A 19,440-nucleotide genomic window follows, 5' to 3' on the forward strand; every position below is an offset into this window, starting at 1 on the left:
TTTTAAGATAGAATATGAATGAAGTACATGGTGCATTTAGTATCATTTTTAATTTAAATATTGAGAAACTGAAGATCTGAGATGTGAAATAAAACTTTGCTGCTTCAGGCAGGTGTAAAGGGGCAATCCTGTACTCCAAGTCTGGTATTTGGATTTCAAATCCTTCTGAGCATTTAGTGATTAATTAATTAATTTATATTCACATTCATCAATAATCGAGTACTTAAGAACTGTGCAGCACACTAAGAACTAAAACAAAGTAAATAAATGACCCTGCCTCCATAATTCAGAACCTAGGAGCCAATACAGACATACAAATAATCACTCAACATAATAAGATAAAGCTCACAGTTAAAGAAGGCAGATTTGACACAGTTTTCAATGTCTCTCCAGTTACAGTCCCAAAACGGCAACACAGAAATAAAATACGGAAAAAACTAATAACGTCAAAGCAAAGTCAAAAGGACTGAGCACACAAGGTTGCTCCGTCGTGTGTTTTCAGACAGAAGCGAATGAACAGAAGAGGTGACTCCTGTGTCTGGGCAGAAGTGGTCACAGCTCCAAGTGTTCAAGGAGATGGATCCAGAAATGAGGGAACTGCCAACAAATTCCTGCAGAGGGTCAGACCTGAAGCAGTCCAGGTACGACAGAGGAGGAACAAGACACAAGCTGAACACAGGGACACTAATCAAGAATCTGGATCTATCACAGTTTTCTTTTGCATAACTCTCCTGTTTCGAAGATACAAGACACTAAAGTACGCACACGTGCTTTGACAGCGTTGGTTCACTAAAACAGTACCTTTTCCCAATTCCTTTCTTTCTCTCCTGCCTTCACTCTTTAGCCTTAAAAATTGCATGCCTGCCCTTCCCGTTCTCTAAAGCATTTGGGGTAGCTTTGTGCAACCAGTTTGGCTGATGAATTCCAGCCAATAAGATCAGAGTGGAAACCTTTTGGAGATCTTTCTAAAAGGGTGTAATGTACGAAACAATGGCAGCATATTTACATGACAGGATACAGAGGAGAGAATTAAGAATACGTTGTCCTGGGGCCCCTGGGTGGCTCAGTCGGTTGAGCGTCCGACTTCGCTCAGGTCACGATCTCACGGTCCATGAGTTCGAGCCCCGCATTGGGCTCTGGGCTGACAGCTCAGAGCCTGGAGCCTGCTTCAGATTCTGTGTCTCCCTCTGTCTCTGGCCCTCCCCCCGTTCATGCTCTGTCTCTCTCTGTCTCAAAAATAAATAAATGTTAAAAAAAAAATTAAAAAAAAAGAATACATTGTCCTGATATTGCTAAGCTTTTAAACCAATGACAGTAACTTTCTAGTTCTAGATTTCCTACTATGTGAAAAAAGTCACCCCTATTTTCTTAAGCCATATGTAGAAGTGTTTTCTGTTACTTGGAGGCAAAAATCATTCCTAAAATTTACATATACATAGATTTAGTAGAAACTCCAAAAGATATATGTATATGAAATCATGAAAGAGAAGAAAATGTTGAGCCAGTTCCTGAGCGGTGGACTCAGGAGCCCAGGTATAGATTAGCTTTGGACAGGAAGATTGAGGATGTCTGTTTTGCTAGGTCAGAAAGGACAGGTTTGATGATGAATACAGGTTCAAAAAAGGGTTAAGGGAGGGACAGCATGCTGAGAAATCTTTTGCCAGAAAACCTGAATTTTACTCTGTAAAGTAGGATGCAAAGTCGTGTGTGTGTGTGTGTGTGTGTATGTGTGTGTGTGAGTGTGTGTGTGAGAGAGAGAGAGAGAGAGAGAGAGCAGGCATGTGCCTGATGATAGATACTTGTTTGGTGGAGGGTTTGAGGAATTAAAGGGAAAGTGACATTTGCAGCCACAGTTGAGGTGGCTAGGAATGGAAGCTGACTACAATCATGGAGATAGTTACAAGCATTGGAGACCCACCGTGACTGCATGGTGATAACTCAGAGGTAGAGCTTTGCACATAAGAGAGCTGACAGTGATAACCACAGATGCGTGTCAGAGGAGTCTATGCAGTACACCAGGAGGGGGAACAGGGATGTATAGTGTAGAATCAGGGACTTAGAAATCAATTGTTGCCATATTGTAGTTTTGAAACATTGAATAGGATATGTAAGTTCTTGAGTCTCTGGTTCTTCAACTATACAACAGGGCAGTAATGCCTACTTCAGAGGGTTATTATCTTGTTGCATGAGATAAATTTTATTAAAGGCTCAGTAGCAGACCTCACGTATGCAGCACTTTTCATTATCCTCTAAAAAAGAAAGCTGGAAACGCATGTGGTCCTGGCAAGAGTCGGGTTTCAGTTAAGGTTGAGACTATCAGAAAAGAACCTCTAGTTTTTAGATTGTGCCATCAGATTGCTAGGAAAGAAATTTAGGATAAGTTATTGCAGCTTCCCCCAGCATCAGCTGGCTTTAAGACACTGGCTTACAAGCGGGAGAAAACAAATGGAACTGTCTCTCAACTATGAAGTCTTAAAACAGATTCCCAATTAGAATTTCACAGTGATTGCAATTGCATTTTTTTTTTTTTTTTTGCCTTTAGACATTTCATCGATACATTCTATCGCCTTGCCTGCTGGAAGACTTTCATCAAGGAGAAGATAACCTTTTAGATAGTTATAAGGGTGAGTCAAGAGACCAGCAATCAATGAATCACTCAGGCTTTGTAAATGACACGGCAGTTTCATGATCTCTAACCTTTATTGCACAATAGATATTTGTTAGGAAAGATAAATAAAAGAAAGAAAAACCATTGTGAAACTACTCTACTGGTTAACAGTGATAAAGCTACATAGTATTGTGATTATTAAGATTAATAGAAGATGACAACTTTCCGGTAACTCTGATGACTATTACATCAATTAATATTTTTTTCATTTTTAATGTACTTGAACTTTCAAGCCTTGATTCATCCTGGATTGTGTCCAAAAATCAAAAGCCCACAGGAAATATTCTCCATGTTTATGTGAACATGAGCTACACTACATTGTTCCATATAATCCAGAAGCATTAAGAGGTATTAAAGTATCTTAATTTTAGTGTTCTTCTAGGGTTGAAATTTGTTTTTCTAGTAAGTAAGCAAGACATTTATTCTCTATTTCATGGATAACGGAATGACATATTTCAATCTGTGCACATTTTTACTGTACCGGAGAATTTTATTTTTTCCTCAAAGCCAAAATTGTCCTTTTTTTTGAGGAAGAAAATGAAATATCTACTTGTTAGTCAAAATACAGTCAATTATTATTACAATTATTTTTTATTAAAATTTCCCAAGACATGCTGATCTTTGAGAAGTCTGACATTTTGTTTAGTTAACACTTATAAAAGCCATTCAAAACAGAACTTTGAAAAACATTGAATCTCGGTCCAGAATTAAATGGGGTTTGGTAACATTTTTGGCCTTTGGTTATTCAACTAATCTAAGGGAGAAAGATAATAAATCAATTCTTCTGTGGATAGGTATGGCCAAGCCAATCAATCACTGTTTCCAGTTTTCATGTTACAAGTTGTTAATACAAAGACACTAGAGACAGGTGCTCTGTATTTAAATATTACTCTGTGAGCATTATTTAAAAATAGATGTTAGTTGGGTTATTTTGAGTAATTTTAGGTTTATAGAAAAATACAGAATAGGCAAAGTATTCCCATGTTCCCCAACACCCTTCCTCTGGTTTCCTCTATTATTAACATCTTGCATTATTGTAGTACATCTGTTAATATTGGTGAGTACTAATGCATTATTATTCATTAAGATCCATAGTTTAAATTAAGGTTCATTCTTTATGTTTAACATCGTATAGGTCGTCTATTCTCTTCCCTTCAAATTCTGGGCATCTACATATCTTTTTAGTGTCTCCGTAGTTTTGCCTTTTCTAGAATGTCAAATAGTTGGAATCATACACCATGTAGCATCATCAGATTGGCCTCTTTCACTTAACAATATGCACTTAAGTTTTCTCATGTCTTGTGGGAGCTTGATGGCTCAGTTTTTTATTGCTGAATAATATTCCATTGCATCGATGTGCCAAGTTTGTTCGTCCATTAACTTACTGACGAGCATCTTGATTGCTTCCCAGTTTTGGCAATTATGAATGAAGCTGCTCTGCAGGCTGATATTCATGTTTTTGAGTAATAAGTTTTCAACTCATATGGTTAAATATCATGGAACATGATTGCTAGGTCACATGGCAAAATGATACTACGTTTTGCCAGAAATTCTGCAAAACTGGGTTACAAAATGTGCCATTTTGCGTTTCTGTCAGTAACGTACAACAGCTCTTGTTGCCTCACATCCTCACCAGCATTTGGTGTTGCCAGTGTTTTGGAATTTTGCCATTCTAACAGGCATGTAGTGGTATCTCACTGTTGGTTGAATTTGCAATTTCCTAATGACATATGACATTAAGCATCTTTTCATATGCTTATTTGCCATCTGTTTATCTTCTCTAGTGAGACTTCTGTTCAGATATTTTGCCCATCTTTTAATTGGATAGAATTGCATGTTTAAATAAATATTTGATGCCTCAGGACAGACATAGACAAAGGCAATGATGCCAAAGCCAGCAAGATTTGACCAGGGGTAATGGAAGTCTGTGTCAATAAAAGGAGGTTTTTTAGCCATGGTATAATTTAAGTGAGAGCTGTTACCATGTCCATGCAGGTTCTGTTAGGTGTAAGAAGACGTATTCTCAAGTACATTCCAATTGTTGGAATGGAGAGATTGACCCATTTTTCTCTTGCTGTAATCAAACATTTCAGTGTTTAATATTTAAATCACTCCTCTTGCTTTAATGAACAACCCTGTGTTAAGAATTCTTTCATTTATCTTACAAGTATCTATTAAATTGCTACTGTGTGCTAAGTACAGTTTTAGGTTGAGGACTGTAGTGATGAATCAGACAAATGTCCCTCAGTTGGAGGAACTTACTGTAAATTTGGAAGAGTCAGAAAATTAAGTAAGTGCATAAAAAATAAGACAGTTTTAAAGAAAGAAAATTAAAACAAGAGAATGAATAAAATAAGATAGGATTAGTGAGATAGAGGCTGATTAGAAGGGGCGTCAGATCAGAGAAGGAGCCTCTGAGAAAGAGACATTTGAACCAAACCTAGGTTAGGAATCAGAGGTGGGCAGATGGTGGTGATAGGTGTAGGTTTGGGCTGGAAGAGCGCTTTCCAAACCTGAAGGAAGAACAAGTGGGAAAACCATGAAGTAGGGCCGAACTTGGCCTATTTGAGAAATAGAAAGCCAGTATAGCTGAAGCGCGATGAATGAACTGAGTGAACTCTAGGGACACCTTGCCCAACTGCTGATGGTTTTCAGGAAAATAAACGAACAAACAAAAGCACATGAAAACATTTCAGCTACAAAATAAAATCTTGTACTACTGCTATATTAAAACTTCAGAGGAATTAAGCAATGAAAAGTTTATAGTATCACTCTCCAGTAGGCAATTCAATATTAAAACAATAAATACCAAACCATAAAATAAGTATATGGAAGTCTAACTTAATTCTGATTTTTCCCTGGATGGCTATTATGGCACACACTAAAATATTACCCAACCTGTATTTCTCACCTCCATTCCTATTAATATAACCTAAAATTTGTTGGAGATTGCAAGGTCCCAGCTTGCTATTTCAGTAGCCCTTACCGCGGAGAATTGCCATATGACACAGAGAATAACAGTAAGTCATCAACAAAATTCAGATGGTAAATTGTGGGAAATCTGTTGATTTCCTGATAAAAGAGCAAGAACAGAAGAGATTGCCTTCACTCCCATACCCCTTCTGCCTTGAGGACTTTCTTGGTGTATCCATCTGTAGCAGCTATGTTGCAATCATTAGGCTACAAGCCAGGTTCTCTGATAACACCACAGTGCAAATGAACCTAGACAAGTAACAGCACATCTCCCGAGGCCTGGTTAGCTGAGAAAGCAGTATATGGCTTCAATGTAGTCAGGCTTTCTGTCTCTGTCACTCATACATGTTCCTAATTGCTAGAACTATTTGATGATTTCTTCTCTAATCAAATAGCAAAGGATCACTTTTACTTTGAGGGGTGTGGATACACTCTGTACTTGTGCTCAGTATAGTCACCCCGACTTCAAAGAGCACAAACAGGAGGAAGGCACGTGCACTGAGCTCTTACCAGGATCCAGGGGAAGCTCTTAAAGCCAGATGTATTTATCACTTCAGCATCACTATGAAGCTGGTGCTCTTAACATTCACAGTTTATAGATAAGGAATCAGAAGTTCAGAAATGCAAAGTAACCAGTCCACAGCCAAACACCTCATGAGTGGCAGAGTCAGGGTCTGAACCCAGGTTCCAGGGCCCCTGGCTCTAATCATTCTGTAGGACTGTCTCCTAGAATTAATGAGCCATTTCTTTACGTAAGATTCAGTGGACCAGACCAATGAGATTTTATGTACAAATTCTGATTCCTTCAGAGTTGATATGAAAAAGGATAAATTCAAAGTGACTCTACATGTACATATGGTATATGTACATGTAATCTACTTGTACATATTAAGGTTTAGTATTTATATATTTGTTTTTATCATGGTCTTTATAATGAGTAGTTAATAGTCTCGCAGGGGAAAAAGTGGACTCAAATAGCAGTCTTGATGGAGTGCCAAGCATTAGCCTCACTTGAATTAAAATGGCTAAGTAATATATATTTTTTCTTTTAGAAAGCAATTTTAAAGAAAACACTGGCAGATTGTTATGAGACGAAATTAGAGAATAGTCTGCTAATAAAGGCCATTGAACAGTGTGTGTTTCTGTTTGTTTTGGAAACTGAGAAAACGTTTGTACACGGTCACCGCAGCTGTTCAAGGTCTTTCTTGAGCTAGAGGTTCCCTGTTGTTGTGGCATAATTACAGAGCCCTGTGTGCCCAAGAACCTCAAAACAATCTGCATTTCAAAGGAGCTCAAGAGCCCAGCAATCTGTCAGTTCAAGCCCATACACTATTCAAAGAAGAAATTTGACAGTAAAAAGTCTTTACACAAATAAGAAAATTGAGTTACAATAAAGTTAAGAGAATTAGTTCATGTTTCACATGTGATTCTGTTACATGGATTTTAAGAGGATGGCATCTCTTTAACCATTAATACTCATTAACGAAATTTCTCATGAGTGTATGAAGGCAATTAATAATGGCGTTATTGTACCCCTAAGAGCCCTTCCTATTGCTTTTATATTACCAGAAACAATGCCAATACATATCTTTACAGTTGTGTTGATGGTGGTACAAAGTACTCTTTTTATGGAGAATACAAAATATCTAAACTCATATACTGATAACCTGGACAAATTTCACACAATCTCAGCATTCAAACTGAATCATCAAGTATGTCAATGATAAGCAGCCTGTTCCATTGAGGTATCTGCTTGATTGTGACTCTCAGAGAGGCTTCCTTACCCCTTCAGAAAATAGCAGCCAGCCCTCATTTTCTCATTTCTTCCTTCCTTTATCTTCAGAGAACCTAAAATTGATGTATCTGTTTTTGTTTCCATACTTACCATCTTTTATCCCTCTAGAATAAGTCTTTGTCTGTTCTCTGCCATTAGGATGCAGGCCAGGGCTGGACTGATGGTAGATGCTTATTAAATGTTTGCTGAAATAACTAATGAATGCATATTGCTGATTTCTTCTCTGAACTACTTATTCAACGATACCAAATAGTCATCATGTCTTACTCATCCCTTCAGGTGAAATACGGACATCGTAAGGTTTAACGAGCATTCCTTCTGGAAGATGTCCCCTTCCTTCTCCTGTGTGATAGCATAGCATATGTAGACAACACTACAAATATATTTACTTGTCGGATTAAATGCTTTTTTCATAATTATTTTGATAATACAAGTCCTTGACTCTTGGTTGAAAAAAACCCAAACATTATGCTTATTATATTTTATTCCAATATAATGTAACTTTAACAAGGACTATGTAATTATTACACAAGATTTCATTTTAAAAGTTTAACATAAGGACTGCAGCAATCTTCACTGGCATAATAGTTAAACTCAGGTGGCACATAATTATCTTCATACTTTCTTATCTTTTTTGTAACCGTAACCCAACAAATTACTTTAATTAACCATAATACTAAGGAGAAACAGGAGAAGTGATTAAGAAAATAACTTTCTAATGGAAGCATTTACTCTTATCCTTGACGCTGAAAAATGGATTTACGATGAAAATTACAAGACTTTCTCTCCGTGGGCTGAGATATAAACCCTCCTTTGGTACCGAACACTTAACAGAATATTTAATAAGCTATCAGAGGATAAAACAGAACTTACTAAATGAGAGGTTTCCCACACTCACACCTGAGCTCTTCTGCTTCTCTATTGAATCCCAGAAGAACAAACCTTCACATTATAATCCAGAGGGAAAGGTACCTCTAGTCAAGTCTGAGAATCTGCCTCATCTACTTTATCATCACCCCTTGACTTGTTTCAAGTTTCACAGTTTACAACAGCTATTCTTTCCAATTAGTGGTTAGGTGTTATGACTACTTCAAATGTTTTTTTTTGTTTGTTTGTTTGTTTGTTTTTAATGAGTGGTGTTTTCACATTTTGCCTGTTTTTGAAATTTATTTACTTGGTTTCCTTTTGATTATTTCAGTGATGGCAATGCAGATGGAAATCCCTTTGCTCTGATATATTTAACCGGAGGATACTGGGTCTCATCTAATTTAAATCAGTACTTTCAAAAAGAAAACTTGATTTGTCTACAAATGCATTGACGATTCCATGGTTTATTTGATTAGTTTTGCACCCATATCTACATCTATGTTTAATATAAATAGAAATTTGTCTGTAATTATGACATTTAAAAAAACAAACATGAGGGACATCTAGGTGTCTCAGTCAGTTAAGCATCTGACTCTTGATTTGGGCTCAGGTCATGATCTTATGTTTCGTGGGTTCGAGCCCTGCATCAGGCTCGGCACTGACAGTGCAGATCCTACTTGAGTTCTTTCTCTCTCTCCTTCTTTCTGCTCCTCCCCCATGTATGCGCTCTCTCTTTAAATAAATAATAAAAAAAAACACACATGAATATGAACCCCTTTGATTATTTTAAAACTCATCTTTTGTTGTCTTCATGGTTATTAATTTAGTTTTTATGTATTATATAACAAAATAGCAAGGTGAGAGCAAGGGTTTCAGTTTATTACAGATAAGTACCTCAGCACAAATAACACATTGCAAATACTCTTTTCATTCATAGAAATAAAATATTCAACTACACGTAATTACTCCACATTGTATGTCACAAGTGCTCTTTTAGGAATCAAAAACATAGCATTAAGTTTGAAACTACTGTGGTGGGTAACATAGTTCAAGTATGTTTGTCTAAATTCTCCTAAATGTTGCTTATACTATTAGATTCAATTGTAAAAAGAATTCAACTATGGAGTTCAAAAGGAAAGGTTGTCATTATTTTATTTAATGATTTACAGACATAGCAATGCCAACAAACATCACCCACATCTTTAATGTGATAAATAGGACAGATGCTGGTTAAGATATGTTAAGCCTCCTTCTGTGTGTCATGTCTTACGGTCTACATCTAGTGTTATAAGCACAAATGCCTACAGAGACCAGGCAGAAAACGAAAATGGTAAGTTCAATTAGGTGCAAACATTAAATTACACCACCGTATGAATTTGTCTTTTATTTTCTACTTTTTTATAGAATTCTGGAGAAAGAGAAAAAAAACTTCACTGTAGAAAAGGAACAGTGCAAGCACCATGAAAAATAGCGACTCCTACTTGGACCTAGTGGCAGGGAAATAATAGAGCGTAGTAATGGACATAAATGATCAGACTCTATGCACATTATAGAAGTAGTTCCAGTTCTAACAAGGTTAACTGTCTGTATACACACACACACACACACACACACACACACACACACACACACACTTTTATAGTAGGTAATCATTAAATCATTATATTAAATGCTTATATATGTATGTATATATATTCATACATATAAATATATATATAGTACATGCACACACACACACACACACACATATTGATGTAACTATTTGACACCAAGTAGAGATATCAAATAAGCTTTTAAGGGAAGAAGATTTCAGGGAAGTGGTTCCATTTATGTTAATTTGACAGCACTCAGCCCAGAGGGATGGTATTTAAAGCCATAAATGAGATTATCTACACCCACATGGACCAATATGGTAGACTTAGCCACAAAGGACTTTTGAACATTAGAAACATGAGTCATCTGAATTGAGATGTACGGTAGGCATAAAATACCATAGATTTTGAAGATATTGTGTGAAATAATAATCTAAAATACCTCACTAATGATTTTATATTGATTGTACTTTCAATCATGTTTTAATATGTTGTCTTAAATAAAATATATTTTAAAATTAAAATTGCCTATTTTTACTTTTTATACAATTTTATTAAAAAAACATTTTTTTTGAGAAAACCTGTCACCCCGGCCCGGGGCGGGGGCGCCAACAGATGATTCAAAGTGAGCTCTGCACTGACAGCAGCGAGCCTGATGTGGGGCTCAAACTCACAAACCAAGAGATCAGGACACTGAACTGTGGCTGGTTTGACATTTTTGCTAGATAGTCCCAGTTTAGAGTATGAAGGTAGAGAGAAGAGAAAAAAGCTCCAATGACTGACCCATAAAACTCTCCTTTAATTAGAGGCAAGGTATTAATTTCTGAAACTCAAGTGAATGTGGTATTTCAAGGAGGAGACAATCAAATATATTAAAAAATGTCGACAAGTCAAAATTAGATTAGAATGAAGAAATGACCACTGCTGTTAGTGATTTGGAGGTCATTGCTGACTTTGACAAGGGTTAGTTCAGAAAAACTATAGGGATGAAATCTAAATGGAAGTGAGTTCCAGAGAGGTGGGAGAAAAGGAATCGAGTGTGAACAACTCTTAAAATGGATCAGAGAAATCTTTATCCATTCATGTATCAATGGACACTTGGGCTGCTCCATAGTTAGGCTATTGTAAATGATGCTGCAATAAATGTAGGGGTGCATATATCCCTCAGAATTAGTGTTCTTGTATTCATTGGGTAAATATCCAGTAGTGGAAGTACTAGATCATAGGGTAGTTCTATTTTTAATTTTTTAAGGAACCTCCACACTGTCTTCCACAATGGCTGCATAAGTTTGGATTCCCACCAACAGTACACAAGGGTTTCTTTTTCTCCACATCCTTGCCAATACTTGTTTTTTGTGTTGTTGATTTTAGCCATTCTGACAAGTGTGAAGGGATATCTCATTGTGTTTTTGATTTGCATTTCCCTGGTGATGAGTGATGTTGAGCATCTCTTCATGTGTCTGTTGGCCACCTGTATGTCTTCTTTGGAGAAAAATCTGCTCGTGTCTTCTGTCCATTTTTCAATTGGATTATTTGTTTCTGGGGTCTTGAGTTGTATCAGTTCTTTATATATCTTGGACACTAACTAACTCTTTATCAGATATGTCATTTACAAATATCTTCTCCCATTCAGTATGTTGCCTGTTAGTTTTGTTGGTTGTTACCTTTGCTTTGCAGAAGCTTTTTAATTTGATAAAGTTCCAATGATTTATTTGCTTTTTTTTTATTTCCCTTGCCTCAGGAGACATGTCTAGAAGAATGTTGCCACAACCAGTGTCAGAGAAATTAGTTGCCTGTGCTTCCTTCTAGGATTTGTGTGGTTTCAAGTCTTATATTTAGATCCTTAATTCATTTTGAGGTGTTTTTTTTTTTTTGTATGATGTAAGACTAATTTGCTTCTTTTTATTATTATAAGAATGTTGCATTGAGTAGCATTTTGACTGAAGTTTTATTTACATCTTTGATACTTTTATTAGGATAAAGTATAAGAAATTATAAAGAGAGGGCATATATGTATTTATATAAATTTTAATAACAATGTTAAAGAGTTCAAGAAAAATATTAGACCAGATTTCACTCTCACTAACAACACATGGAACTGCCTCCTCCAAGAAGTCTTAAAAATAGTCGTTATAAAAAACAAAATGAAGAAAAAAGTGGTTATCATGATTACAGAGGTACTCCTGTAAAAAATAACTACTGCAAAAATATTTTGAATGTTTTCTAAATTGAGAATTTGGTGAAATTCCTGAAGCTTATTACAAGAAAAATAAAGACTCTTTCAAAAATTTGTACTCAAGATAAGAAGGTGCTGTGACTTTGGTCTTAACCCACTTTTCCCATTTTTATATACTGAGATTCTAGGATGAAAATAAACCGGAAAACATTTTAAGTCACTTCCACACAATCTTATTGTATTTGAAGTATGTGAAGTTGAATGCAAATACAAAAAAAAGAGACATAAAAACATGCTTTGTAATTCATATGAATATCCCTTCCTTCATTGTAAGACCAATGGCAATAAACTTGAAAAATGTTTGGCCTCTCTGTTTCAATGTCACGATGGTATAATTAAGTTATTGACCTGTGTTGTACCAACTGAGGCCTTTGTCAGAAAGTAAAGCAAAGATTGGTCTTTGTACGTATATGTAGGCAGTTAGAATTGTAATTATGCATGATTTCAGTTATGGCAAGTGCTTGAATAAGCTGAAAAATGTCCTGAGAAACAGCTGTTTGTGTACTGATACAGGGTTTCATAGTTTTCTAAATAATAGAGGCACAGAGACTATTGTGGATGTTGACGTGGGAAGAAAAGTGGAGTAGGGTGATGAATTGCTCAGCAGGGTTGAACATTCAGGGCCTGGTGATTATAATCTCTTTAGAAGGGACACTTAATAGGATATTATAGAAAGTAATAGTGTAACAACTGGTGAAGTAGAAGTTAAAATATTGCACTTTACAAGACATATCATGAGAAAATGTGTGCCAAGTAAGGTGTTGCATTGCTGAGTTCATATGCAGTGTAGGGAATTTCAAAGGGATCATTTGCATATTTTTAAGAGCTAGAGGACAGACTCCTTGTTTAGAAAATAGTACCCAGCAACTGCCAAGTGGAGTTGGCTACATCTAAAAGAATGTTTTGCTTTTGACCTGTTGGAGTCATTTTCATGTGTGTTCTTAGAAATCTCGGAGGTAAGAATAGGAAGAGTACTTTTTGAATGTCTTCTTCTTAGGCACCCTTTTAGTTTAACTTTGTATAAGATGTCACCTGTAATCTGTTAACTCCCCTCTGGTTGGAATTAATTCCCATCTAGAAAACAAGGAAACTGAGGCTCTGGAAGATTAAATAACTTTGTCCCCTGTACCCAATTCATGGGAGATGCTGATATTTGAACAAAGTAGTACAACTGAACAAAACAGTGCCCAGATCTAAAGTTCATCCTCATTTTTTAAGCTATGAAGGTGTAACATGGGAACTTGTGATGATTTAAGATTTTATTCCATCGTCACACTGAAATAGGTATTAACATTCTGTTTGGCCTCTGCCCTGAAATAGGAGAACTTCAGCTTGAACATAATATTCCTTAAATATGTTCAAACTTTGCAGGACATTGACATTTCTTTTTTTTTTTTAATTTTTTTTTTCAACGTTTATTTATTTTTGGGACAGAGAGAGACAGAGCATGAACGGGCGAGGGGCAGAGAGAGAGGGAGACACAGAATCAGAAACAGGCTCCAGGCTCTGAGCCATCAGCCCAGAGCCCGACGCGGGGCTCGAACTCACAGACCGCGAGATCGTGACCTGGCTGAAGTCGGACGCCTAACGGACTGCGCCACCCAGGCGCCCCGACATTGACATTTCAAACTCTAATTGGTGATGTACATCTCAAACAGAGTCTACCACTGCTATCAAAATGAAGTCTAAGCATCTTTGTTGCCTGTTTTCGTCTTCTGGCATATCACCCTGAAATCCTAGCTCCAGATAATGCTTACTCACTTCTAGTCACCTAAACATGCCAGGATCTCACCAACCTATTCTGTTCTCTATGCCTGAAGCACCCCTCACTCTCCAATCTCAAATAACTGATATGCACCTTGACTTCTTAGTAATTTTCTACCCAAATCATTCTCTGACATTTGTAAGTTGAAAACACTGCCCCCCCCCTTTTTTTTCTGTTCCTATCACATTTCAGATTCGGCCTTTTGTATCATTTAATGTCCTATATTTCAATCGTCTGCTTTCTTCTCTATCTTTCTCACTAAACTTCAAACACTTTAAAGGGTGGGGACATCTCTTAGTCATTAATGTAATCTAATTTGTTGAGACCTTAATAAATAATAGATACACTAATATATAAATTAAGTATAGTTTAAGTATGTTAATATATAGTAGCTATAGTACATATACAACTAAGTGACTCGATCAAAGCTATTTACTTGCCAAAAGAAAAAATCACGGTCTGAAAAATGAACTGTCTATATTAAGGGCTCTACCATGTTAAGCTGTGGGTCACCCAGACTTAATACCTCAGAATCATTAATTAATGAATAACTAATTTGACAGAATCATAAAAAAAAGAAAAAGAAAACAAAAAAAAATCTAATATTCATAACACTGACATAAAATTATTATCATTAACAGAGAGCTATAATTATTATAGTTTTCTGCCATATATGTATTTGGAAAGTTACGATCATAACTTACATCCAGTTTTATATTCTGATTTTTTAATCTTTTTGGAGCTCTCTGAGGTATTTTATTTATTTATTTATTTATTTATTTATTTATTTATTTTTACTTTAAGCTTTTATTTTAATTCCAGTTAGTTAACATAGAGTGTTATATTAGTTTCCGGTGTACAAAATAATGATTCAACAATTCCATACATCACCCGGTGCTCATCACAAGTTCACTCCTTAATCCGCATCACCTATTTAACCCATCCCCTCACCCACCTCCTCTCTGGTAACCATCAGACTGTTCTTTATAGTTAAGAATCTATTTCTTGCTATGACTATCTCTGTCTCTCACTTTTCCCCCATGAGCAATTGTTTTGTTTCCACATATGAGTGAAATCGTATGGTATTTGTCTTTCTCTGTCTGGCTTATTTCACTTAACATTATATGCTCTAGCTCCATCCACGTCTCTTCAAATGGCAATATTTCATTCATTTATTATGGCTGAATAATATTCCATTGTATGTATATGTATACACACACACACATATATGTGTGAAGATGTGATATATGTATCTTCTTTATCCATTCATCAAGTGATGGACACTTGGGTTGCTTCCATATCTTAGCTATTGTAAATAAGGCTGAAGTAAACATAGGAAGGCATGTATCTCTATGAATTAGTGTTTTTGTGTTCTTTGGGTTAAATACCCAGTACTGCAATTGCTGAATGGTAAGGTAGTCTATTTTTAACTTTCTGAGAAACCTCCATAATGTTTTCCACAGTAGCTGCACCCGTTTGCATTCCCAAACAGTGCATAAGGGTTCCTTTTTCTCCACATCCTCACCAACACCTGGTGTTTCTTGCGTTGTTGATTTTAGCCATTCTGACAGGTTTTAAGTGTTATAACATTTTCCTATAATAAAGGCTCTTTAGAAAAGGCATTAAAGTAATTGAAGTTGGTAGGGGTGGGTAGAATCCTCAAGGTACGTACTTTCAGAGAGCTGATCTCTATTGTAGAGGAGAAAAAAAAGAATTTTCCATATACTTTTCTGAATTCCTATGCACATGGGAGACCGTAAAAAATGAGCAACTCTCCAAAGTGGCTTACAATTCTGGATTAAATATCATCTTAATAGGAAAAGAGGAAGGAAATGTAGGCTTCCTGGGGAGAGCAAATGATTTTTAGAAAAGATAAATAGACCCTTAGAAGAATAGATGGAAAGTATAATAGTCTGTGACAAAGTGTCTGGATGGGGTGTCGACACTTCTAGTTTCCTTTCCTGTGATAAGACTCAATCTTCCCTAGTGATGAAACTGTAGTGGAGAGGCTCTATAACAACTGAGTTCCTTTTGTGGGACCTTTATTTAGGCAGCCATGGGAAGTCCAGAAAACTTTTCCCTGAATTTGCTGTTTTTCAAATGCCTATGGCTCAAAATAATAAGCCAAAGTGGCCTGTTTAGGGTAGCATATTCTACTATCCTTCAGGATTACTGAGATTGATCATTTGTCCCCTCACCTGCAGCTCAAATCTGTATGTGTGCAACATTTTATGCAAGGAAGAGGCTCACAGAAGGACAGGAGGGATTGCGGCAATAGAAAATTTCCTGTAAGCTATGTTTCTACTTAAACACTGAGTTAAAATAGAAACACTGTTTCTATTTTATACCATCTTTATCAGCACCGAGTCAACTTTCTTCTTGAACAACAAAAACAAAAATATTATGAAAAGAATTAAGAATCATAAAGCAAAGATTGCAGAGGAACTGATACATAAGCTGTTATTTCCAAAGGGGAAAAACAATCTTCAGTGTGTCAGCCAAGATAGACAGGTGAGTGGCTGAAAATCCCATTGAACGCAGTCTCTATGTTTTGATTCAAACATAATAAATATCTGTACTTTTCGGAGATGAATTGCCTTTTTAGCATTATATGATAATTAGCATAAAATAAAGAAATGATCAAAGAAGCTGGAAATTTGGATTCCCTAAAATTGATTTACATTTGAAAAGAAGAGAAATGTGTGCAGAAGGATTCATTATAAAATCTTTTGGGGAGCCTGTTTGGCTCAGGTCATGATCCAAGGGTCGTGGACTCAAGCCCCAAGTTGGGCTCCGCTACTGGGAGTGGAGCCTGTTTAGGATTCTCTCTCTCTCTCTCTCTCTCGCTCTCTCTCGCTCTCGTTTTCGCTCTCGATCTCTCTATCTTTCCGTCTACCCCTCTTGCCCTGCTCAGACACACTACTTCACTCTCTAAAATACAACTTAAAAGAATTTTTTAAAAAGAATCTCTTACCCCGCAAGTTTGAAAGCCAAAATCTTTTTAAGTATTACTCCTAAATAAGTGATGAAGCATTTATTTTAATGCAAAAGCAAACAGCATCCTATTGAAAAATCCAGAAGCAGCAGAGCAAAGTGCAAAGAGCACTTGACCTGACATACCAGTTTCCAGGCATTGCTTCTTTCTACTACTCACTTTCCCAAGGCTTCACACAAGTCATTACCCTCACTGCACCCCTGTGGCTGTGTATAGGTGAGGTTTACGTGAAGAAAAAAAATAATGAAACAATGTATGGTAACATGCCTTGAAAACTGGAAAATTCTGTATGAACGTTAGGACAATTACTAATGTTGTCCAAGAGGAGACTATTTATCTGTTTATAGAAAATAAGCATGGAATATCAAATCTCCAAATCATGTAGGTGCTGCTTGGATGTATAAAATTAACCACGTTGATCAAATACCTACAAAGTTAAGAAACAATATCAGGCATTTTATAGACTGGGCAGGGGAGAAGATGGCGGGATGCACAGAGTATGCCATTTCAAGGAGCTGATTTGCATTTCTAAGATTTCTGATTTCCCCTCTCTGCAGTCTAGAGTTCCAAGAACATTGAACTCTTTTGACAAAGATTTGTTTCTCATCCAGATTTTAGGATCCTTCTCTTAGGCACATCTGTGCACTTCCTTGTAAAATCCAGCTTCAGCAAAAAACCTACTAATTCAGTTTAACCAGAACCTCCCACACTCAATATCTGATCACCCTCAATATCTGATTGGGGTAGTCATCCTCCCCAATCCCCCAGGTGACACCTGATTACCCCGTCTTGTCCTCAGTAAGAATCCTGTTATATTGCTTTAGCCAATGTCCTCCTTAACCTTAATGTTTCCTCTTAGTAGTTTTCCATCCACTGACCCTACCCTGCTTCTTAGCCATAAATTCTGACTTGCCCATGTTATATTTGGATTGAACCCAATTCTATATGAGGTCTCTTTTCCCCTATCGCAATAGTCCTGAATAAAATCTGTTTTTACCTCTGTAACTAATGACTAGCTCTAGTTTTTCTTTGTAACCATGCAATCTAAAGATCTGTTTGGGAGCAAGTGAACATTCACATCAGGTGATAAATAGGCTTAGTCAAAATTATGCAATATGGCCTATGAGCAGCCTGGAATTTATGAACACTTGAAAATGAGCAGTGCCTTTAGAAATGCTCCTGAATAAATTGAGAGGACAGGATTGACTTCTCAGCAACCAACTCAAGCCATTTAACTGCTTCCGGAAGTTTTTGAGCAATAAATACATCTATGAAAAATATGACAGAAAAAAAGAAATTATCGATATAAAGGAAAACTGCAGGGCATCTATTAGAGGTAGGGTCTACCTCACCTAAATGAGAGGTGGGGATCAGATGGCAAGACATCAGAATAGAAGTACTTTGAAGAAAAACATAATAGAACAGCAGTGGATAAAATATCTGGGAGGTACTATATTTTGTGCTACAGGATCTGAATAGAAAATAAATCTTCCCCTAAAGGAGCCCTTAGTGCAGGTTTGATTTGCATTATTAAAGGAAAACCCTGCCATTCTCTTGCCTCTTTAATCACTGGTTTCAGCCTCTTTAACTTGACAGGGATCTTTCAGTTGCAGCAAATTACCCCAAGTCAACCCAACTTTAGGAGTAAAGGGAATTTCCTGGCTTTCATTATATGGACCTCAAGCTTGAAAACATTCAAGGATATTTAGATGCAGGAGGTCAAGAGATACCTTCTGGATTCATGCAGGGTTTCTTTGTCTTTCCTCTTTGTCAGCTTCTGTAACAGGTAGGCTATCTCTCCATAGAAAAGTTAAATACCTGCTAAGCATTCCTGAAACACATTCTCAAAATTTAGCAACTCCAGGAGTAAAAAACTATCCTGTCATTTTTCAGTAATTCTTGCAAAAAATTTGGGATTCAAATTGATGTACTGTGCAAAAAAGAAAGAAAGTTTGAGAAAGAAAATCAGAGGTACTAAGTCCTTCTTCTCATTCCCATCAGGCTGTCTAATGTTTCTGATTCCAATTACAACGTGTTGGTTCTTTCCTCATACCAGCAAGCAGTTCTCCAACAGCAGCTGGATGTCCTGCAATTTCACTCTCTGACACAACCTACCTGGCACATAGCATTAGATTTCACAGGCTAAAGGCTCAGCCCTACAAGACTGCACCCCCCAACCCCACGCTTCAGAAGCCAATTTGTGTGTCCACGTTGTCACCTGTGCTTCTGAACAACTAACTGTAGATTGGACTATCCAATGACTCCCACCTTACATTTGGTTAATTTGCTAGAGCATCTCACAGAATGCAGGGAAACATTTTACTTACCAGATTACAGGTTGATCGTATAAGTGAGTTACTTCGAAACAGCCAGATGAAAGATGCATACGGTAAGGTATGTGAAAAGGGCAGAGATTCCACGACCTCTCCTAATACACTAGTATCCTCAAATCTCCGTGTGTTTATCAACCTGCAAGCTTTCCAAACCCCATCTTTCTGGGGTTTTATGAAGGCTTCATTACATAGCCATGACTGATTAAATCATTGGCT

The 19,440-nt window shown here is 36.7% G+C and overlaps 1 pseudogene; it reads left to right on the top strand.

Moving 5' to 3' along the window:
* The window catches only part of LOC121043746 (transcription initiation factor TFIID subunit 10-like), a 33,751-nt pseudogene that overhangs the window by 1,370 nt on the left and 12,941 nt on the right, over positions 1–19,440 (top strand).

Source organism: Herpailurus yagouaroundi, unplaced genomic scaffold, assembly GCF_014898765.1.
Source record: "Herpailurus yagouaroundi ecotype Mexico unplaced genomic scaffold, PumYag 187, whole genome shotgun sequence".
In the NCBI taxonomy this organism is placed as follows: Eukaryota; Metazoa; Chordata; class Mammalia; order Carnivora; family Felidae; genus Herpailurus; species Herpailurus yagouaroundi.